Source organism: Delphinus delphis, chromosome 11, assembly GCF_949987515.2.
Source record: "Delphinus delphis chromosome 11, mDelDel1.2, whole genome shotgun sequence".
NCBI classification, from domain to species: Eukaryota; Metazoa; Chordata; class Mammalia; order Artiodactyla; family Delphinidae; genus Delphinus; species Delphinus delphis.
Window position 1 is genome coordinate 60,872,651 of NC_082693.1, and position 24,873 is coordinate 60,897,523.

The 24,873-nt window shown below is 40.7% G+C and overlaps 1 pseudogene; it reads left to right on the forward strand.

Moving 5' to 3' along the window:
* Positions 1-533: 533 nt before the first annotated feature.
* The window catches only part of LOC138414220 (tigger transposable element-derived protein 1-like), a 47,736-nt pseudogene continuing 23,396 nt past the window's right edge, over positions 534-24,873 (forward strand).

Sequence of the window (24,873 nt, forward strand, 5' to 3'; positions counted from 1 at the left end):
AGACAGGAAATAAGAGAATCTGACTTTAGCTCTCTTTGAGTTAGATATCTGAGTGGTAGGTGCATGGGCTGTGGAATGCTGAAAGGGAAGGTTCTTCCCTCATTTCACAACTACAGACAAATGAAAAGATTTAAAACATTAGAAATTTGATAGTTTATACAAGAGATCCTGCCAATTTCACATACCAGCTACTGACAATGTGGTTATTTGTTGTTTGATATTAAACTTGTTCCTATTATTCTGTGCCAAGAGCATTTGCAAGATCTGATCAATAAAAGGAGGAATAAATATTTTTATGTATACCACACACCAAATAAAGTGGTATCCTCGTATATTCAATGATTTGAACGATATAGAAGTTTATTTCTCTCTCACATAATAGTTCAGGCATGAGCAGTACAGGGCTGTTATGATGACTGCATTGTCAGGTCCTAGGCTTCTTTTAGCTGTTTTTTCAACCATATCTAGAGGGTGAGCTTTGTCTTTAAGAGCAGAGATGGTTCATCATCATAACCATATCCCTGATACCGGAGATGGAGGAAAGAATGTTCTCTCCTCCCCTTTCCTGGCACAAACTGGGAATCACGCTCAACAGTTAGCTCACATCCTAATGGCCAAAATTTTATTACATGACTACACACCTAGTTGCAAAGGAATCTGGGAAATGTAGTTTTTATGGGGTTGTCTGTGCCAACCTAAGATTTTTCTTACTCTCGACGAAGAGAAAAATACATTTTGGATGACAACTGCCAGTCTTAGCCATGGTAGAATATTCATAAAAAATTTGATCTGAGATCTTTTTGTCAAGGGGAGGGCAGTGATAAGAGCTTACTCTTTCAATGATGAAGGCTATGAAGAGTTCAGTTCAAATAATGTAAATATCTGATGTGATCCCTGTCCTTGAGGAACTTATAGCCTCACGGAGGGACACAAGAATATATGCCAATTATTTCAATACAAAATAAGATTTTAAAAAAATTTTATTTATTTATTTTTGGCTGCGTTGGGTCTTCGTTGCTGCACACGGGCTTTCTCTAGGTGCAGCAAGTGGGGGCTGCCCTTCTTTGCGTGGGCTTCTCATTGCAGTGGCTTCTCTTTGTTGCGGAGCATGGGCTCTAGGCGTGCGGGCTTCAGTAGTTGTGGCTTGTGGGCTTCCGTAGTTGTGTCTTGCAGGCTCTGGAGCACAGGCTCAGTAGTTGTGGCACATGGGCTTAGTTGCTCCGCGGTATGTGGGATCTTCCCAGACCACGGCTCGAACCCATGTCCCCTGCACTGGCAGGCAGATTCTTAACCACTGCGTCACCAGGGAAGTCCCCACAATAAGATTTTAACTTAAGCATACACAAAATGCCATGCATAAACAAGAATGGAGAACTGATCCAGATATGAGCTCTTTGAAGATGCCCATGCTGAACACCAAGGATGAACCAAGTCTCAAAGGAATAAGCCTATAAAGAGCTATAGAAATTAAATGTTAAAAGAATTTTTCAACAAAAATTGTTTGTAAACTAATAACTGTAGTTTACTTCCTTCAGTGGAGTGATAATATTACCAGTAGGCCTGGCAATATTCTCAGTGACATCTTTGGCGGGTCAGCAGCTCCCCAAAGCTTCAGCACATTCCAGTTTTGCTACTCCTGGTGCCACAGCGCTTCAGGAGCTGGCCCCGGGGTAACACTGGTCTCTGTCCTTTGAAGCAGGAATAGTTAAGTGTCTGTTTACCTGGTTAGACCCTCAGTAAGTAAAACCTTACTTAGGACAAGAATCGAATGTCACCCTGGTTTCACTGGCTCTCGCTCTCGCCTGCTAATACAGGATCTCAGTGTTCTGAGATCTGCAAAGGGCCCTCCCCAGCCCAAGTATTTATGAAGGTCCCCAGGGTGTCTCTCCCACATGTTCCTCAAACAAGGCTGGTCAGTTAACCTACAGCAAAGGTCATTTTGTTTCCATCCTCTTACCCCAACCCTTCTCCACTGAGCACGTCAACCTCCTTCTCTAGATAGAACTGGTCTGCAAGACACTGCAGTCACTTCCGTGGCTGTGCTCGCTGGGCATTCCTGCCTCCTCACAGTCGATGCGCCCAGTACAGGGAAGCCCTGGCCATGCCAACAGCGTGTGGAATTCTCCCTTCCTTCTTTTAGGAGCCTACCAATACAGGGCAGTTATCTCACGTTATCTTTGTGAACGAAACGTTTTCACTTAGAGTTACTCTCTGCTAGCCATTCCCACACCCTGGGTGGAATGTGAGTCTGTGGGGCCTTATCTGATGGCAAAGACACCACATAATACTCAAAATTGCCCCCCCCACAGCTTTGATGTCTCTTCCCTTTCTCAGGGAGTGCTTCTCTCTAGAGGGCTCCCCCTTCACTCTTGCAAGTTCTTGAAGCCGCACCCCTGTGGTTCACCAGAAGAGCCCTGAGATGTCTGAGTTCCACTTGGCTTCAAAGTGGGACATCTTCCAACACCAAGTTAAGGAAGGACAAGGTACATATTATATTACACTCCCCATTTTTTTTTTTTTTTTTGCGGTACGCGGGCCTCTCACCGTTGTGGCCTCTCCCGTTGCGGAGCACAGGCTCTGGACGCAGGCTCAGCGGCCATGGCTCAGGGGCCTAGCCTTTCCGCGGCATGTGGAATCCTCCCAGACCGGAGCACGAACCCGTGTTCCCTGCATCGGCCCACGGACTCTCAACCACTGCGCCACCAGGGAAGCCCGCACTCCTCATTTTTTGACATTACCTCTGAGACACAACTCCTCCCTCCTAACCTAGCTGTAAATTACAAGTTTCATTAGAAACCCCGAAGCCCATCTCTTTGCTATTTGAGCACAGAACAGTTGTCCAGAAGAGGAACACTTAGTGCAATAAAGATTTAAGAAATTCCTTCTGATGTGTTCTCCCTTTTCCGTAATCCTGGTTGCCTTCCCTGTAGACAGCCCCTTTGCCATTCTAACCATAGGAAAGCGCAAGCGCATGCGCACGCGTGTGGCAAACGAGAAGGATGTGATATGTGGACAGTTCCTGTCGGGTAAGAAAGGGAAATAGAAAGCCTCTCCTGTATTGGGTGAGAAGAAAAAAGGGAAGCAAAGTTTACACCATTAAATGGGAGTGTCCAGGCATAATAAGAAAACAAATAGTTGGCTTAGGTGAGCCCATAAAGGCCAGGGAGGCGTGACACAAGCATATTTCAAAATCCTTTTTTTTATGCTAATGGACCCTTTGGGTGGGTGGTGCTGACTTAGCTCCCCACTGAGATGATTACCTGCTGTCTTTGTAGCCAAAGCTGTAGGTATCTGGCTCTTGACAGCAGCCTGACACTGATCTGAATGATATAGAAGTTAGAGTAATCTGCATTGTTTTAACAACATGAATTCATGGCTTTCACTGGTGGCATAATTCATGCTGGCAACTAAAAATTACTTTACTTAGGTGATTTGAAAAGTGAGTTATCCAGAGAGCATCAGCTCTAACTCCCAGGGGTAGCCCATTAGCATTGTGCCAAATGGCAACAGATGCCAGCAGTAAATTACAAATGGTGACTATGCAATCAGCTGTGAGCTCTCAGAGCCCAGCATCTGTGGGCATTTAACCACTAGCACTTCTGCCACATATTCCTTCCAAGGTGATATTCCATGCTTCACTTAGCTGATCAGGACAACGAGGACCCTTAGCTGGAAAAGAAGTAAATAATGATTTAAATTGTTGGTTTGTCTCATTCCTAGTGAGGAAGAAAAGCACTGTATTAATGATTTCAGCATTTAGAGCTGAATACATAATTCCCTTCATGGCAACAATTCATGAAAGCAGCTTTACCTGTTTTGAAGCTTTGCTTCCCCACCTCTCTCCCCCACCCCTGAGGATTATGAAGGACTGTGCTGGATGCTTTACCAGATGGGGGAATCTGAATCTTTTAAATCAGCAGAAGAGATAATGGTCTCTGAATTTCATCACCCATCTATATTCCTCAAATAGAATTAGAGCTGCTTCCTATGTAGAAAAATGTTTACTGGACGGAAATTTTATTACCTGGGTATTGAATTCAGTGATAGCAAGGGCATTCCTCTGTAGACAAAGGTCCTTCTGCCCAGGTTTGATTTCCATCCTTTTACTAACTTAATTGTAATTAAACAATGCCTTTGAAGCACTGTTCGATTTTTTTGGTGGGTTTGATACCTTAGTTTTTTTCTTGGTCTGTTTAAGCCAATAAACATTTCTTTTGTGGTGTCAATTCTTTCATATACAGTTTCCTTTTTTACCCTTTAGTAAGCAGAGACTTAATAAAGGTCCATCATCAGAGGGAGAAGGAATTGCTGACACTTGGGGTGGCGGGTGGTGAGCATAATAAAAAGGGCTCCTCCCACTGACTCTTTTTCTCCTTATGTTGACAAGGCTTATTCCAACAATTTTCCATCACAGTCTAAGAAGGGATTTTTGGCATCCTAATCACTGGTGAAAATAAGTCACTTTGGGAGAATGTGCTCAGGAGGCCCGAGTGCAGTGTTCGCTTCACCTTCTGATGCCTTCTGCCCTCTTCCCTCCCCTGCCCCCAGGCAAGTAAACCCAGATGTCCATCACCTCTTCTTTTTTTTTACTTCTTTATTGGAGTAATTGCTTTACAATGGTGTGTTAGTTTCTGCTTTATGACAAAGTGAATCAGTTATACATATACATATGTTCCCATATCTCTTCCGTCTTGCCTCTCCCTCCCTCCCACCGGCCCTATCCCACCCCTCTAGGTGGTCTTGTCTTAGTGTCGATATAGTGACTAGATAGCTGGTATAGTTTACTCTTACTCAGGTTTTGTTTTGTTTTGAAAACGTAATTTTTCCGTGAAGCTTTTGAGCTATTTCAAACTGCTGTAGTGGGGAGGGGAAAGAGTGCTCAAAAGGAGCTTACTAATTAATGTGCATGCTGTGGATAAAATTATATCTGGATTCCCAAAACACGTGAGTTCATGTTCAGCTACTCACGGATTTCTGATATTCCTTTCACCATGACTTCTGTCTTCTGAGTCTTGATCAGTCATACTCGAAATACATTTCTTTTATGCTTCTCCTTACCTTGGTTGGCTCACCTAAAAGAACAGGATATTTTCTCTTATTGAGTCCTTATGATGCTTATTTTCAGGGTTTCTCAATTCCCTTCAGAGAGCTTGGATTCCAGTCATTTGTACCACCCCTAGGCCTTTGTTGGCCCTGGGAAACTTATTTTGTTTCCCTACCTTGTCTTCTTTCTCCTTCTTCTCCATTCTTTCTCTGCTTCCTTTTCCCTTTTGGTCCCTCCCTCTCCCCTCTGCTCTAATCTCTGGGGGTTGTAGGCTGCTGCTGCTTCCACTGCCTCTCGCCCCTGCACCTTCACTCTCCTCCAGGTGCACTACTGACCTGGGTAGCATTCTCCCAGCTGGGTGGGACTTTTTAGCCAGCTCAGGCAGTGATGACACATAGTGCTTGGACCTGGAGCCCTGTGATTTGTATAGGAAATGATGGGAGTCCAAGCTGTGCTCCCCAAACCAGACCCAATACTCCTGTCAGAAAAAAAAGCCTTCCATCTCTTTAGTTTCTTGGGCAAAGTATAATTTTCAAAAATTTAAAAATTCGTCTTTCATACATAGAATAGACATGTGTCAAAGATTTATTCAAATCGTTAATGAAGGAATCAGTAAGATGGTAAAGCTGATTCAAAGACCATTTGAGTAAATGGGTATTTAAAGACATTAGGAAAAAACATTTTGGAATAAGATTTGGTAGGTTAAATATAAAACTGGTTAATAATAAAATAAAATCATAAATATGAGATAATCCTTCCACTAGACAGAAATCATTTACATCTCTCCTAGAGGAAAAAAAATCTACAAGTTAAGATCCAGCTTCACAAAATCTGGGATTTTAATCAATACCAGATGGTGAGCAGAGCAAAGCTGTATTCCCTTAGATACTTAAATAACTGTTGGATGGCCCTGTTAAAATGTTTAACATTGAAAAGACATGCCACCTTTCCTTTGCCTTACTTCTAAGTTTTGGATATTTTTTTCTTAATGCCTCTCTTTTAAATTTTAAAGTAGCCCAGGTGCAGGGATTAAACATCCTAGGCTGTGCAACTCAACTGCATATGATAACTAATTTCTCAACACATCTGCTCTAAAGCTGTGATGACCTGCTGCATGAGATGGCCCGTTGTGGCCAAGGTATTGTTCTAAGTGTGGTGGAGGAGGCCAGAGTGATACAGAAGTGGCCCCTTTGTCAGATTAACATGTTACCTTTAAAATTTTGTTGGAAAGGAGCCACTTTTGGAGATTATCCTCAGGCAGAACAAATGTTACCGCAACATTTGGTCTGGTAGGAAGGTGAGAGGAGTGGATGGCTGTTTCTTCAATAAAAGAACATGAACACATTTCAGATGCTTATGCGCTGTAGGAACTAGAGAAGCAGGAGGTCTTTTCTAGTTCTGCTCACTCACTGACTGCCCCCTCCCCGCCAAAAGTGAAATTATAAACAATTTCTAGGAACTGTTAGTTCACATTCAGAATTTTTACTACATTCAAAAACTCCATATATGTCGCTTAGAAACAAACCAAAACAAACAATGTCTCAGCTGGTCTTCAGGTAGCTCTCTCAGGGACAGATTCTTAGGACAGCCCACACCAACTGCAGGGTACAAGATCACAAGTAAAGCCTGGGAGGTGGCCCCTGAAAAAAATAGAGCCTCCGAAGGTGGCAGATGAAAAGAATCTTGTTTTTTATAGGATATGCAAAATCCAGAGGTTACACACCTTGCAGAGTGCCTAACTTGTGGCAAGAACTCCCTGACCAGGGATCAAACCCAGGGATCGACCAGGGATCGAACCCACCTTCCTCTGCCACACCTTGCAGAGTGCCTAACTTGTGGCAAGAACTCAACCAATAGTGATTTCCTTGAACCAAATTGCCTAAAGCCACTTAATTGTGACTTCCAGACCTAAAGCCATCTGTCTCTCTGGTAGTGGGAGAGACCGGACACAGACAGGAAGCAAATTGTGTCTCCTGCCCTCTGCAGTGAACTCTACTGTGGGTGTTTGAGGCAGAGGAGGAGGCAGGGAAAAATGGTCTCTCTTCCGAGTTTGGTGCTGGAATTTATGAGCCCAGATGTGCACACAGCAGAGGCGGGATCTGGTCCCAGAACTGCCTTTGCCAAGTCTGTGCCAGAAGAGGATCCCTCTGTGAGGCTCTGCAGTACCTCAGGAGCTGGGGCTGGCCTGGCCACAGATAAAACAATGGAGCAAAGAAAATGATTGTTATACGTACTCTGGTCTTCACAGCACTACATGGAGGTTACGAATATGGAACCAGAAAACCTGAGTTCAAATTCCAGTTCCTTTGTTAGGATCTGGAGCCAGAACACCCAGATTAAAATCTTATCTCTGCTACTTATTAACCCTGTGAACTTGAGTAAGTTTCTGAACTTCTCTTGCCTCTTCCCTATGTCCATCTGTAAGAGGATAATCAGTGACTATCTCATTGGCTTGTTTGTGAGAATCAAATGAGTTAATGTACATGAGGCACTTAGATGATGCAGGGCATGAAATAAGTGCTGGATAAATGTTTGGCCTCTCCTTTTTGCCAGTTCACCTTAAACACCTTGTGTCAGTGGCAGAAACCATGTACAGCCAGGTGTAGCAAAAACAAAAAGGTAGTGGGGTTTATTATAAGAATATATGGATGACTCAGGAAAACTTAAGGACTGCAATGCAGACGGCCCTCTGCTGAAGAGACAGGGACTGAGATGCCATGAGAATATTTTTATCCAATGCCTTAAACACTCTAAGGTTGTGCCCTTCACCCTCAAAGTTTTTAATCTATAATCGACTTGTATATGTGTTGTGATCCCATAACATTTCTGCCATTTGGATTACCAATCATCTCAGTACAGCTCATTGAAGATTTTGTCCATTTCTCACTGAACTACAATACCACCCTTGTAATATGTCAAGAACATATACATGCATGGGTATAATTCCAGGATCTTCATTTTATTCCATTGGTTGTCTATTCCTACACCAATAGCACTTTGTCTTAATTGATGGTTTTATAATAATCTTGATATCTGATAATAAAAATTTCCCCAGTTGGTTATTCTTTTTTCAGGAGTGTCTTAGCTATTCTTGGTCCTTCTTCTTTGGGGTAGTTTAAAAATATGGTTGTGGGAATTCCATGGTGGTCCAGTGGTTAGGACTCCACGCTTCCACTGCCGAGGGCGTGGGTTCAATCCCTAGTCAGGGAGCTAAGATCCCATGAGCTGCATGACATGGCCAAAAAAACACCATATACACACACACACACACACACACATATATATATATATATATATATGGCTATAAATTCTTTAACACTTTCCATTGAGAGGTGGAATCTATGTTCCTTCCAGTTGTTGCATAGCATCATTTCCGTGATATTTTATTGGTTGAAGCAGTTGCACGCCCACCCATGCAATGTGTGATCCTGGACTAGAAAAGAAATTACCAGGATAATTGGTGAAAATTGAATAACATCTGTATATCAGGTTAGTAGTGTATCATTGTTAATTTCTTTGTTTTGATCATCATGCTATGAGTATGTAGAAGGTTAACATTTGGGGAAATGCAAGAATCTTAGAACAACATAACTCTGATCACCTCCCTTCTGACTTTCATGATTTTTTTGTTCACTTTTGCCCTTAAAAATAAAAACTCTACATATTTGATAATATTTGTTTTTTACAGACAATACTAGATTTATCTAGATATTAATAGTTTCTTTGTTTGCCTTTCCAACTTGCATCCCAGATTTTCCTTCTGGGATCTTCTTTCTAAAGAATATCCTTTAAAAATTCCTTTGGTGTAGGTCTGTTGGAAATAAATCCTCTCCCAGTTTTTATTATCTTTGTCTTTATTTCAGCCTCATTCTTGAAGGATAGTTTTTCTGGGTGCATATTTCTAAGGTAGTAATCATTTTCTCACAATGTTCCAAAGATCTTATTCTGTTGTGTTTTGGCTTTTGTTTAATTGTTGAGATGTCTGCTGTCAGTTTAATTGTCATTTATTTGTAGGTTATCTATCTTTTGCCTCTTAGTGCTTTTAAGATATTCTTTTTGTCCTTGATATTGTTGTTTTGTTACATATGGATTTTTACTTTATCCTGTTTACTTTACACTGTGCATTCTCTATCTGTACAATTATATCTTTCATTTTCTGGAAACTTCTCAGCCATTATCTCTTAAAATATCAACTTCCTTTATTCTCTTTATTCTCATCTTCTGAACTTTCAATCAGACTTTCCTATTCTACATTGTATATTTCCTACCCTCTCATTTTTTACATCTCCTATGCTGCATTTTTCAAATCTATCTTCCAGTTTACTAAATATTTTCCTGCTATGTGTAATCTGCTAGTTAACTCATTCATTGAGTTTTTATTGCAACAATTATATGTTTCATGTCTACTTGGTTCTTTTTTCAAATAACTTTTATAGTCTTATTTCTTGCTTAATTTTGTGATTCCTTTCTTATTTCTTCAATATTTCATATATAGCTTTTATGTTCTATGTCTTATATTCAATATATATAGTCCTTGGGTCTAATGTGTTTGTAGTTTCAGCTGACTCTTACTCATGCTGAGTCATAATATTCATGTCATATTATTGTGAGTTAATATGAGGGTATACACTGGGGATGCTTTTCTTCAGAGAGGACTTGTGATGTTTTGCTGGGATCCAGGGATGTTACTGACCTGGCACCACACAAGTTCCCTTTTGGGGGGGTCTCAGTTTACCTTAAGAATCCCTACATTGTTGCTAGTCCAGGGCTTCTCTACTGTGGTGATGGTTGGAATTTGCTTTCAGGATATCTATCTGTCCTTCCTATACTGGGGACTTGTCAATCTTATTTTAGTCCATGGTCTTTTCCCTCCTCTCATGGCCTGTAAAGCCAGCAAGTTCCATTTTTCATGTGAGATCTGATTGTTTTGTAAAGGAAAATTCCCTCAGAATATGTGAATTTCATTTCATTCAAGGCACTTAGCACTACCCAACATTATATTATATAATATATATTTACTTATATATTGTTTTATGGCCAGTCTCCCTACCAGAATATAAACTTCATGAGAACAGGGACTTTGATTCACTGCTATATCTCCAGTGAAAAGAGCATAGAGCTAATTCATAGTGGAGCCTGTAGTTTAACAACTATTTCTTGAATGTTGAAATGAATTGATGAATGAATGAGTGAATTTCATCGATAAGTTCATTAGTATTGGGTATTCCATTGAGTTCTCTAGAAACAAAGATAAATCCGACAAAGTTCCTTCCCATGAGGTACTTACTAGGTTAGTAGAGATAAGAAGGACATGAAAGTAAATAAGTTTAATAAAGTACTATAGTATACACACACACACACACACACTCACACTCATATATGTATAAATAATACCATAGGGCTTCCCTGGTGGCGCAGTGGTTGAGAGTCCGCCTGCTGATGCAGGGGATGCGGGTTCGTGCCCCGATCCGGGAAGATCCCACATGCCGCGGAGCGGCTGGGCCCGTGAGCCATGGCCGCTGAGCCTGTGCGTCTGGAGCCTGTGCTCCGCAACGGGAGAGGCCACAACGTACCGCAAAGGCCCGCGTACCGCAAAATAATAATAATAATAATAATACCATATAAAAACTATCTCCCAAGCCATTTTCAGTAGTTCTTACCTCATTGTTTAAGTTATTATAGGCCATTCATAGGGGAAGCAATGTGATCAACTTTAATGCTTTAGAAAAACTTTAGTGGAGTATGGTGGATGGATCAGGTTGAGGAATATTGAAGGCAGGGAAGGAAGAGATTACTGCAGTCCATGTTTCATCTATTCGAAAAATATTTTTTGAGTGCATATGATGAGTCAGGCACCATTCTATACACCCAGGAAATACAGCCGTCCCTTGGTGTCCGTGGGAGATTGGCTCCAGGAGCCTCTGCGGATATCAAAATCTGCGATGCTCAAATTCCTTGTACAAAATGGCATGGAATAACGATTGCAGTCAGTACTCTGTATCTGCCATGCAAAACCAACAGATGCAGAGGACAGACTGCATTTGTGAAGAAGACGCGTAAGGTCCTCACCACAGAGCTTATTTTCTAGTTGACTAAAACAAAATAAGTGAACAAATTAACACATAATTTCAAAAAGTGGAACATGCTACAAAGAAAGTAGAACAGAGTTATCAGAAACAGGAGTGTTGGGACTTCCCTGATGGCACAGCGGCTAAGACTCCGTGCTCCCAATGCACGGGGCCCGGGTTCGATCCCTGCTCAGGAAACTACATCCCACATGTGTGACATGACTACTAGTTTGCATGCCGCAACTAAGGAGCCCACCTGCTGCAACTAAGGAGCCCACCTGCCGCAACTAAGACCCAGTGCAGGGACTTCCCTGACAGTCCAGTGGTTGAGACTTCGCCTTCCAATGCAGAGGTTGCAGGTTCGATCCCTGGTCAGGGAGCTAAGATCCCACATGCCTCACGGCCAAAAAACCAAAACACCAAAACATAAAACAGAAGCAGTATTGTAACAAATTCAATAAAGACTTAAAAAAAAAAAAAGACCCAGCACAACCAAATAAATAAATGAATATTAAAAAAAAAAAAAAGGAACAAGGTTGTTGGTGATGCTATGGTGGTGACGGGCCAGAGAAGGCCTCTCTGAAGAGACAGTATATGACCAGAGACCTCAATCATATGACAAGAAGGAGAGGCACCCACAGGCAAGTCAGGAGGACAGAACATTCCCGTTAGAGGGAATGGCAGGGGCAACCCTATGTTTTGCGCTTCAAGGATCAGGAAGTGGACCACCGTGCCTGGTCTCAAGTAACTGATGAGAGAGCATTTGTTGAGTTTGGAGAAGTAGGCAGGGGCTGGACCACCTAGGTCCCTATAGCCATGGTAAGGCATTTGGGTGTTGTTCAAAGGGCAATTGGAAACCATGTTAGGGACCAAGGCAGGAGGAGGGGAGTGTAATAAGACTTAAGTTTTTAAAAGTTCATTCGAGTTGTTGCTCCCTGAAAAATGGGCAGCAAAAGTCCAGGAAACAGGTGCTACAGACTACTGTACTGGGCAAGACATGAAAAGGGCCTGAGCTCAGGTGGAGGTGTCTATCCATGCTGACCCATGTCCCCTTCCTAGACTGTAACTTCTGTAGCTTGTTCCTCGCAGAATCCCTGATGCAGCCCAGTGCCTGGTATACAAAGGCACTAGGTTACATTAGATTGCTCTAACCGAGAAACTGAGTTGCTTAAAGGGTAACATTAAGCTATAAGCTCAAACACAATGTAGGTCACAAATCATGGCTACATTGTAATCATAATTGTAGTAGCATCAACTATTGGTTTTACAAATGCCTTTTGCCGTAGTGGAGTGTGGATAATCCTATGTATATAATCCAGTAAGAATCTGTCATCACTACTAGAAATTAATTGCAAAGAAATATGTACTGTGGTTTGTCAGTGACATTACCATCACATACAAGAAGATAACATATGTTTAGGGAATTTTTTTAAAGATGTATTTATTATTTTTTTATTTTATTTATTTTTGGCTGTGTCGGGTCTTAGTTTGAGGCACGCGGGATCTTCGTTGAGGCATGCAGGAACTGTCATTGGGGCGCGTGCTTCTCTCTAGTTGTGGTGTGTGGGTTTTTTCTCTCTCTAGTTGTGGTGCGCAGCCTCCAGAGCACGTGGGCTCTGTAGTTTGCGGCATGTGGGCTCTAGTTGAGGCACTCGAGCTCAGTAGTTGTGGTGCGCAGGCTTAGTCGCCCCGCGGCATGTGGGATCTTAGTTCCCTGACCAGGGATCAAACCCGCATCCCTTGCATTGCAAGGCTGATTCTTTACCACTGGCCCACCAGGGAACTCCCTGTTCGGGGAATTTTTATTGCTAATAAGTACAAGGCTTAAGAGATGATTACATTTGGAGTTACCAATGGAATATTCTGTTTATGTAAAGCAAACCAGTCTCATTTTTTTTTTTTTTTTAAGAACACTTCCAGGAAATAACTACTCCTCCAGAGAAGTGGGAGCATAGAGTTTTGGTTAAGAATATGGCCTTGGAGCCAAACATACCTGAGTTTTAGCCCCAGCATTGCCACTCATTAACTGTGTGACCTTGGGTAAGGTGTATCCTCAACTCTGATATTTGGAAAATAATACCCATGTCCAGCATTATTGTGAGGATTGAATGAAATTCTGTCATTCTTTCAGGCTTCTCAGCATCTAAACTCTTTCTGTTATAGACGTTCCTGTTTATGTGTTTTGGGTAGAACAAAGAAGGCCTCACCCTTTAAGTGTTGGAAGTACTCGGTACTTGGTATCCTGGGTTTCCCTGCCCTGAGAGCATAAGCATGTAACCTTGGGTTTCTTCATTCAGCTGTTGTTAAGTTTTGGTGCAGGAGCTAACAGCACAGGCGGGAAGGGGCTGGGAGATCTCTCTAGAGGCACAGCAGCAGCGGCAGTGTTTGCAGCAGTGACCACCAGTCAGGGTTCTGATACAGCAGTGACGTTGGTGTGGGCAGCATGGGCTGCATGAAAACTGGCTCCAGTGTGGAAGTGGCCTCAGTGCAAACTACAGCCTCTAGTGCTTTGTAACAGTGACAGCAGTTTCTCATCAGTCCAATTCTGTGATATTACTCCTAGAAATTTAGCTGAAAGCTTGATTCTTCAAGTTTTCAGGCAATTCCATGAGCAACCAATAGCCCTTGATTTAAATTCTTTCATAGTGTAACCCATTTAGTTAGCTTTGGTTACTAGCTATTAAGAACCATGGTTGATTTAGATTCTACACCTATCCTCACAGCATGGTGACTAGCAGAGAATACACAATAAATGTCGCTATTAGTAGCAGTTACCAATAGTGGGTTATTAATTTCATCTAAGTATTGAATGTCATAATGCAGTTTTAGTGATTTTGCTTCACATTTAAGAGCTATATTTAATATTGCCTTTATTGATATATCTTTTTGAAATGGTCTATTTATATTCTGAATTACATCTTGATTAATCCAAGACTCTTTACTAGACTCTAAGCTTCTTGAAGGCAGAAGTTGTCTTGTTCACAACTGGATTATTTTCAGGCATAGTGCTGGGCACAGGTGGACCCTTAGTAAATATTTGTGGAGGAGGTACATCATGAGCTTATTGACAAAAGAAAAGTACCAGCTCAGGGATTGGACAGATCTCTAGGGTGGCATTGTCTCAGTGAGGTAGTTTGGTCCAGGATTGGTCCTCAACTCTAGGAACATAATATTGCACATAGCTGAAATTGATCATGCTCTTGGATGTAGACTCAAACTAAACAAACTCATAAGAGACTGATGTATAAATCATATTTATTTCCACTGAAAAATAGAACTTTTGGGTAATCTGGAATTCTGCTCATTTATTCATTTAATGAATTTTAAGCATTTATTGTGTGCCAGGTATTCCTATATCTTTGTATAAACAGTGAACGAAACAGACAAGATTATTACTGTCATGCAATTTGCACAACTGTGTCAACAAATAAATACATAATTGCAGATAATAGTAACTGTTATAAAGAAAAACATAGGATAAAAGGATGAAAATTGTTAGGAAGGAGTGTGTGCTGCTTTAAATTGATAAAGGGAAGGTGACCCTCAGGAAGGAACATTTAAACTGAAACCTGAATGAAGTGGGGGAAGAAAATAACCAGAAATGGGAAGCATTACATTTAAAGGCTCTGAGGCAGAAATAATCCTGGGGGTGTTAAAGGAATAAAAAGTAAGCCAGTGTGGTAGGCAGCCTCTAAGATGGTTCTCAATGATCTCTAGCTACTGGTATTCACACCTGTATGAAATTCTCTCCCCTTGAGTGTGGGCTGAATGTAATAACTAGCTTCTAACAAACAGAATGTAACAGAGGTGATGGAATGTCACTGCCAATGTTAGATTGCAAGAAATAGTGGTCTCTGTCTTGGGCACCTCTTTCCAGCTCTCTTGTTTTCTCACTATGCAGAAAAGAGTTAACATGGCAGGCCTGAGACAACTATCCTTATATAGGCCAGCTTGAAAGATTGGCCCTTGGATGGAATCTGGGAACTTGGGTGGTAAACATTTCCCTACACTGATATAAAACTTTCCCTAATTGATAAGAGTGGCTCACTATACCTAGACTGTTTGTACAAATAATATGCTTATGCTGAACACCTGCTTTCCTCCATGGAAACTGGAATTTTAGTAGGTACTAGGCAGAGGGTACCTGTGTGACCAGCTCCCCATAAAATCTCTGGGCGATGAATCTTTAATAGGCTTCCCCAGGCAGAAACATTGCACACACATTGCTGCATTTTCTTTGTTGGGAGAAGAGCATGACCTGTGTGATCCCTTGTGAGAGCATAAGGGAGCCTACAAATGAATTCCTCCAGACTCTGATTGTACCTTTTCCCTTTATGGCCTGGCTCTGTATCCTCACTATATTGCTTTGATAAATCTAGGTGTCCATACAGCTACAGGCGTACCTCATTTTATTGCACTTTGCTTTTATTGTGCTTCACTTTATTGCACTTTGCAGATAATGCATTTTTTATAGATTGAAGGTTTGTGGCAAGCAAGTCCATTGAAACCATTTTTTTCAACAACACTTGCTCACTTCTTGTCTCTGTGTCACATTTTGGTAATCTGACAACATTTCAAACTTTTTCATTATTATTATATTTGTTATGGTGATCTGTTATCAGTGATCTTTGATGTTGCTATTGTAATTGTTTTGGGGAGTGCCAAAAACCGTGCCCATATAAGATGGCAAATTTAATAAATGTTGTGTATATTCTGACTGCTCCACCAACTGGCTGTTCCCCCATCTCTCTCCCTCTCCTCAGGCCTCCCTCTTCCATGAGACACAACAATATTGAAATTAGGCCAATAATAACCCCACAACTGCCTCTAATGTTCAAGTGACAGGAAGAGGTATACACATCTCTCACTTTAAATCAAAAGTTAGAAATGATTAAGCTTAGTGAGGAAGGCGTGGTGAAAGCCAAGACAGGCTGAAAGCTGGGCCTCTTGCACCTAACAGTTAGCCAACTTGTGAATGCAAAGGAAAAGTTCTTGAAAGAAATTAAAAGTGCTGCTCCAGTGAACTTACAAATAATAAGAAAGGGAAACAGTCTTACTGCTGATATGGAGAAAGTTTTAGTGGTCTGGATAAAAAAGATAAATCAGCCACAACATTTCCTTAAGCCAAAGCCTAATCCAGAACAAGTCACTAACTCTCTTCAATTCTATGAAGTCAGAGAGGTGATGAAGCTGCCTAAGAAAAGCTTGAAGCTAGCAGAGGTTGATTCTTGAGGTTTAAGGAAAGACACCACCTCCACAACGTAAAAGTGCAAGGTGAAGCAGGAAGTGCTGATGTAGAAGTTGCAGCAAGTTATCCAGAACATCTAGCTAAGATCATTCATGAAGGTGGTTACACTAAACAATATATTTTCAGTGTAGACAAAACAGTCTTATATTGGAAGATGATGCCATTTAGGACTTTCATAGCTAGAGAGGAGAAGTCAATGCCTGGCATCAAAGCATCAAAGGACAGGCTGAGGCTAATGCAGCTGGTGACTTCAAGTTGAAGCCAATGCTCATTTACCATTCCCCAAATCCTAGGGCCCTTAAGAATTATGCTGAATCTACTCTAACTGGGCTCCATAAATGGAACAACAAAGCCTGGATGATAGCACATCTGTTTACAACATGATTTACTGAATATTTTAAGCCCACTCTTGAGACCTACTGCTCAGAAAAAAGATTCCTTTCAAAATATTACTGCTTACTGACAATGCACCTGGTCACCCAAGAGCTCTGATGGAGATATACAGTGAGATTAACGTTGTTTTCATGACTACTAATACAACATCCATTTTGCAACCCATGAATCAAGGAGTAAGTTCAACTTTCAAGTCTTACTCTTTAAGAAATGAATTTCCTCAGGCTCTAGTTGCCATAGATAGTGATTCCTCTGATAGATCTGGGCAAAGTAAATTGAAAAACTTCCAGAAAGGATTCAGCATTCTAGAAGCCATTAAGAACATTTGTGATTCATGGAAGAGGTCAAAATATCAACATTAACAGGAATTTGCAAGAAGTTGATTCCAACCCTCATGGATGACTTTGAGGGGTTCAAGACTTCAGTGAAGGAAGTAACTGTAGATGTGGTGGAAATAGCAGGAGAACTAGAATTAGAAGTGGAGCCTGAAGATGGGACCGAATTGTTGCAACCTCATGATAAAACTTTAATGGGTGAGAAGTTGCTTCTTATGCATGAGCAAAGAAAGTGGTTTTTTCAGATAGAATTTACTCTGGTCAAGATTCTGTGATGATTGTAGACATGACAACAAAAGATTTAGAATATTACATAAACTTATTTGATAAAACAGTGGCAGGGTGTGAGAGGATTGACTCTTAATTTTGAAAGAAGTTCTACTGTGGGTAAACTGCTATCAAACAGCATTGATGCTACAGAGAAATCATTCATGAAAGGAAGAGCCAATGCATGTGGCAAACCTCATACTTGTCTTATTTCAAGAAATTGTCTCCCCACCCTTCAGCGGCCACCGCTCTGATCAGTCAGCCGCCAGCAACATCCAGGCAAGACCTTCCACCAGCAAAAAGATCAAGACTAGCTAAAGGTTCAGATGTTGGTTAGCATTTTTTTAGCAATAAAGTATTTTTTAATTCAGGTATATACATTCTTCTTTTAGACATAATGCTATTGCACACTTAATGGCCTACAGCATAGTGTAAACATAACTTTTATATGCATTGGGAAACCAAAAGATTTGTGTGACTCACTTTATTGTGATATTCACTTAATTGCAGTGGTCTGGTTTTCTCCGAGGAGTTGATTTATATTCCAAAGTTACTCCAGCTGCACGTATGTCTCTAACCCCTGCAGTCCCACAGCACAGTTTAAAACTTTTCTTTGTCCTTAGTGAATTCCATCTCCCATTCTGCTTAGGGACTTCCAAAGCTTCCCCCTCTTTCCTCATATAGCTCACAATCTCCTTACCCTCAGCAGTCAAACCCATCTTTCCAGAAAAACTTGCATTCTTCTTTTGTGTGCCAGTCGGAATTACATTATTGCTACATTTCCATGTTTGCCTTTGCTACCAGGAAACTCAGAGTTAAAAGAGTTCAATTGCTGTTTTATACCAAATTCTCTGCCTTCTAAATGATGTACGATTTTTAATAACAATGACATCGTGATTTCATTATTAAGACTGAGGCCATCGTATGTCAACTACCTCTAGTTTTTTCCAAAACCACTACTTTTCTATATCTGTACTTTCCATCCTTCTTATCCTCCAGTCTCAGGGGAAGGTCTTCAAATTTATGAGTACTTTAGGTGAACCCTGGTGGAGTTTCTTGACTTGGTTTCCTAGCCTCTGTATAACCTTGCTGTGTGACTAATTCTTGTCTATAGATCAGCAAATAACTTCTCTCTGGTGGACAGACAACCAATCTCTTCCCAAGTACCCTCCCCCATCCCTATGGAAAAAGCCAGTTTTGCAGTCATTTGTTAAATTCACTTCAATATTCTTTTATTCCGTATAAATTTGTGGTTCTCTGATTTCAAATTGGTTGTAACATTTTTATAATTTCCTCATTAAAAATATGTAAAAATAATCTTTGACATGTCTTCACTTTACATCTATTTGAGAGTCTTGATTTTACCTTTTCTTGAAAATTATTCTTAACACATAGATAAGCTTTTTGTTTTTAATAGATCTTTATTGGAGTATAATTGCTTCACAATACTGTGTTAGTTTCTGTTGCACAGCAAAGCAAATCAGCCATATGCATACACATGTCCCCATATCCCCTCCCTCTTGAGCCTCCCTCCCACCCTCCCTATACCACCCCTCTAGGTCATCACAAAGCACCGAGCCGATGTCCCTGTGCTATGCTGCAAAGATGAAGTCTATATTTTCTAGTTCCACTTTCTCACTTTCTAATTACCCATTTAAATCCATCTTCTGCACCCCACATCAATATATATGTATCTTGCATACGTCAGTCCTATACTGAAACCATTCTGAAGAAGATCATAGAGAGTGAACGCTTTCCAGTCCCTTCTTGCTGTAATTTGCTTAATTGATAGTGTTAAGTCCAAGTGATATTTACTTATGGGAAAGACAAAGACTCTATCTCATGGCCTTATTTATGCAACCAAAACTGTTCCAGCCACAGATGTTCCTGTCAGTGGTTTCAGTATTTTATTGAATTCTTTCTTTCTTCTTTTTTGTTTAAATCCTGGAGGAGGAAGTTGGAATGAAACAGTGCAGATGTCTGTACAACCACAACAGTCCCTGTTTCTGTGTTTATAAAAGTGCCTCATCCTGGTAGGGAGAACCGCCCCAGCTATGCAGGTGTCAACCTTGAAGCTCTATACCTTTGAAAAATAATGTGGTCTCTCCCTATAATCTCTTGCAATTTTTTTTAACTTTCTTAGTTTTAATGCCCTCTTTCAGGTGGAATATCCCAGATTCCATCAGTTCTCAGATTTCTTCTCTATGTATACTCACTCTTAGTGTAAGCAGATAAGGTAGGGGGTCCCTGAAGAAAGAGAACCTAGCATGTATTTCTTGACATAAGTGAAGCCACTTTTGGCCTAAACCATTTTGTGATCTAAGCCTGGCTACAGTGCTTGCCCTTAAACAGGTCTCAATAATAATCATTTTAAGGGAATGAACAAAAAAATGACTGTTATCAGGCAAGAGAAATAACAATAGCAAAAATGAAAAATCAGTTGTAAACTCCCAGTTCTGTTTCAATGGTAAAGATTAGCCTTAAGAACTTTTTTAAGCTGTTTTGCAGACTTTAAAACCCCGCAGGGACTCAACCACCAGGTCAACTGGAACGCAAGGGATTATGATGTTGAACTTTTCTGACTCTCCTGGCATCAATCAACTAAAACTGTTGACCTTTGCCCCAATTCTATGCTGAATTCTCCTCTGCTCAAGCACTTTCATGAATATGCATGTAACGTTGGCTTAAAACTTCCCAAATTTTACTGTTTAGGGAGACACTTTGGGAAGGATCCTTCTCCTTACTTGCTGCAAGTAATAAATCCTTCCTTCTACCAATCTTTGGCTTGGTTGTGTCTTTTGGCTCAACACCCACCAAGAGGCAAACCCAGTTTTCGGGTAACATTGGGTGATTTCACCTAGTCTCAAGGCTTTATGTAGAGTCCCTTCACTGAAGACTCCTAAACTTATTTCTCCAACCTAGGCTACTCCCTTGAACTCCAGATTTGCATATCTAACTGCCTCCTCCATATCTCGCCTTGGAAATCTAAATGTCCAAAACTGAGATTCTGATCTTATCCTACCACCTTCTAAACCTATTCCTCCCACAGATTTACCAATCTTGGCAGAAGGAAACGATGCCAAAAACTCTCTGCACCGGTGCTGAATCAGATCTCAGAGACAGAGTTTTGGGTGAAGTAGAAAAGAATAGCTTTATTGCTTTGCCAGGCAAAGAGGGACACAGAGAGTTCATGCCCTCAAAACTGTGTGTCCCCACCCCAGGGGATTTGGTGAGGGGTTTTACAGCAACGGTTCAAGGGCTGGGTTGCTGGTTAGGATCAGGCTGCACGATTGTTTCCTGGCTCCTCCTCCCTTGTCTCTGCATCCCCTCCCTTCCCTGATTAGCAACTGTTTGAACCTGCCCTTTGGAACTCAGGGAAGGTCATGGAGGCTGAAGCCTATTCCCTAAAAACAAGAAACAGGGGACACAGAAAGTCTTCTGTGCCCAGGAGCCCCACAGGGTCCTGCTCCATTTCAGAAACTTCATCTTTCACATTGCTCAGGTCAAATCTAGAGTCATCCTTCATCCTCACCCTCACCCCTTTCTCTTACATTCAGTCCATCAGCAAATCTTATTGGCTCTAATTTCAAAGTGTGTCAAGACTCCCAACCCGTCTCAACACTACCACTGCCACCACCCTGTTTCAAGCTGCCATTGTCTCTTGCCTGGATTATGTCTTCCCAACTAAGCTCTTTACTATTGCACTTAGCCCTTACAGTCTATTCTCAACAAAGGACAATCTTTATAAAACACAAGTCAGATCATGTGACTCCTTTGCTCAAAACCCTGCAATGACTGTCCATCTCTTTCAGAGTTAAAGTCAGAGCCTTTAGAGGGGCTCTCAGGCCATATGTAATCTTCCCCTGACCACCCAGCAGAATCTGGACCTCTTGGCCCACTTCCACTTCCTGACCACTCCTACCTCCTTGCTCGCCTTTGAATATGCTAGGCACACTCTCACTTAGAGATCTTTGCACTCCTGATCTCTCTGCCTGGAGGCTCTGTGCTCACACATCTGCAGGGCTTGCTCTCTGCCTTCTTTCAGGCCTTTGTTCAAACATCATTTCTCACTGAAGCCTTCCCTGACCCCCTTATGTAAATTATAACTGCCCCCAAGCTCTACTCTCTGGCCCTCCCTGTCCTATCCTTTGCTTTTCATTTCTCCATAGTACTTGTCAACATCATCTGACATTCCATACATTTTACTTTATTTATTTATTGTCTATCTCCCCAGGGAAAGCTATTTACAATACAAAGTTGACCATGTTTTTCTTATGGAAGGGCAGCATAACCTCATGTTTATGATTCCAGGTTCTAGAGTCAGACTGCTTAGGTTTGAGCACTGGTCCTATCACTCAACATTCTATATCTCCCTTTTCTTACCTATAAAATGAGGATAGTAAAAGTACTTTTCTCACAGCTTTGTAGTAAGGACTAAATAGGACAATGCATATAAAGTGCTTAGAATCGTGCCTGGCACATGGAAAATGTACAAATGATCACTTACTGCCTTGGTTCCAGGGCATGAAGGATGGAGCAGGTATTTGGCAGCGTTTCTGTCTCATTTCCTCCTTTTTTTTAATTCTTTTTAAGTGTCTGGTATTAATTTTGTAATTAGGGTGGATAAGTGAATATTAGCTTGAATATCTTTACCCACACTTAATACTTGGGCTCAGAGACACTACAGAACACCCAAGCAGAAATGTGGCCTCCTTTGCTCTTTGGGGCAAATGCAGAACACAGCTAACAGCAACTCCTGAGTTTTATAAGTTTACAATCCAGGCACTAAGAGGTGAACTTAACTCTCTTAGTCTCCAGTCCACTGGTCCATTGGCCCTACACAGTCCAGGTGTCCAATCAATTATGGCAAAGGCATGGAGTCATGAAGCCATAGAGGCATGGAGTCATTATGGGGCAGCTCCTACTGACATAACATGGATGAAGTGGGCAGAGACAATTTCTGAAATAAAGGGATAAGGAGAAGAGAATGCCATCAGTATCCATTGCATTGATACAATATTATGATGGAAAATGTTTGAGAGTTTCCACAGTGTTTACCAGATTTCAGTCAAAATTGGGAAAGTGTACCCATAACAAATTTGTATATTTCAGCTTCTTCAAAGACACTAATTTCTTGAATGTTTTACCTGTCAAATCCTGCCCTTTGAGAAGGATATATAGTTGACTAGGTGAGTTGGGTTTGTGTGTGTGTGTGTGTGTGTGTGTGTGTGTATGTTTGTTTTTGTCTTTGTTCTTTTCTTCTATATTTAGATTAGAAGAAAACTGCAGCTACATCCGTAATTGTATGATTTGGAAGCTGATGTTTCCATATCTTTTTGCTAATTAATAAACTTTCAAAATCTGAATTTTTGGTAAATGTAAATTAAGATTTACTAATATCTTTATGAGTGCGTGCACTTGGTGTCTAAGCCAGCTAGGCAAGTGGTACAAAAGCATTGTGTATGGCTGATTCATTTTGGTGTGCAGTGGAGGCTAACACAACATTGTAAAGCAACCATACTCCAATAAAAATTAATAATAAAAAAAGAAAACAAAGCAGCCAAATTGCTCTCTCCCCTGATAGGAAGTTTGTACATAATAAAATTTAAAAAATAAAAAGTTTATTTCATCTTGCTCAACATGAGCTTGTGTGTTCTTCCATGAAGACTGCCAGGCTGGGAGTTATAAGTCTTAGATCTATTAGCTACATTTTGTGTCACTAGGTAAGTCCCAATTGCTCGGGCTTCAGTTTTCCTGTTTGTAAAATAAATTGATTAGAATAAATGTCTAAGGTCCTCCTAACTTCAAAAATCTCATTTTACTAATTGTGAGTCTCAGAGTAGGTGGGTAAACAGTTATTTATAGGACTAACACTTACTCTAAAGGCAGGAGAGCAAAAACAGTAAAGAATCTTGAACTCCAAAATACAATCAAACTGTTAACAAAACAAAACTCAGTTCATTTGAAGTCACTGCAGTCAGGGAGAACAGTGTCTTAGCAGAATCAAGAGGGAGGAATCAGAGAAAAATTATATAGAATTTGGGAGGTCTGGGCTCAAGGGTATTATGGCAGGTATTTCAAAGTGGGGAGAGATTGAGATTGGGCAAGTTTGTGAAATAACACTTTAGGGTTGGTGGACATAGTGAGGTGAGAGTCTTGAAGTGAGTCTTGATAAACAAACCATGGTTTGATAAGGGAGACTGTTGTCTCAGATAAACTGATTTGCAGTGATTTCCTGAAGCAAACAGTGAAGTTGTTGATTGACTTGTGGTTTTATCTTCTCTGGGCAAAGTTTCCTGGAACAAATAACTAAGTCATGTTGACACAGGTGGTCTCAGTTCTTAGGCCTTCCAGCTATATCATATTGATGCAGTTGGCCACAGTTCTCATGAACTTTAAGTTGGTACAGAACAAAATAGCTGGCAGCAGAGAAATGTTTGGTGTAAACTCTACCCCTGGCCTCTCCTGAGTTCCATATTCATATATTCAACTTCCTACTTGAGAATTCTTCTTGAATGTATTATATAGTTCTTGAATTCCAAATAGAACAAATAAATTCCGAAGAGAACTCCCTTTCATATTCTCCATTTCAGGAAATGGCATTACCATTTACTCAGTTATTTAAGTCGAAAACCTAAGCACCTCTCCTGTCCTCATACCACCACATAAGTCTTGTTGGTTGGAACTCCAGAATACATACCAAATTCAACCACTTAATACCTTCAATGTGAAAACTCTAGTTCAAGCCATCATTATCCCTTGCCCAGGCGCAGATTCAATAAATAAAATGTCATACTGGTCTTTTCTTTTTCTGAAATATGCATGTTTATTCCCATGTCAGGGCCCTTGTACTTGTCTCTCCTGTGCAGACCACTGTTCCTCCAGATCTTTCTAGCTCTTTCTCATTTTTGAGATCTCAACATTGACAGCCTTTATTTCCTGAATCACCCTAGCTAAAGTTGGCCTCTCCCCCTCTACCTTTCTATCACATTATCATACTGTATTTATTTTATAGTAGCTAGCAACTTCTGAAACTATATTTTTGTACACTTTGTTTCCTTGTTCCCTGTCTGTCTCTACCCATTGAATATAAACTCCATCAGGGTAGAGATCCTGCCTACTAGGAACCAGGCCCTGTATCTCCACTGCCTTGAACAGAACCTGGCACATAGTAGATTCTCAAGAAATAATTTGAAATGATTCAAGAAGAAATTTTCAGCAAAAAACAGATGAGTAGATGGATAGAAGTATGTATTAATTATTTAAAATGTAATAATCATTTAATGATAATATAGTCAAAGATACTAATTATATAATTTCTCTACATTAATGGCTTAACATGTTTATCTCATCACTTAAATTATGTTAATCTCCACCTTTCATCCAGTGAATCCCAATGTTAAGTAATGAAATTTGTTGCATGATAAAATTGAGTACTATCAGATTCATAATTGGTATATTTCTTGGACTACTTATAGAAGTAGGAAAAGGAGAATGGTTAGTGATGAGAGGTTTAGG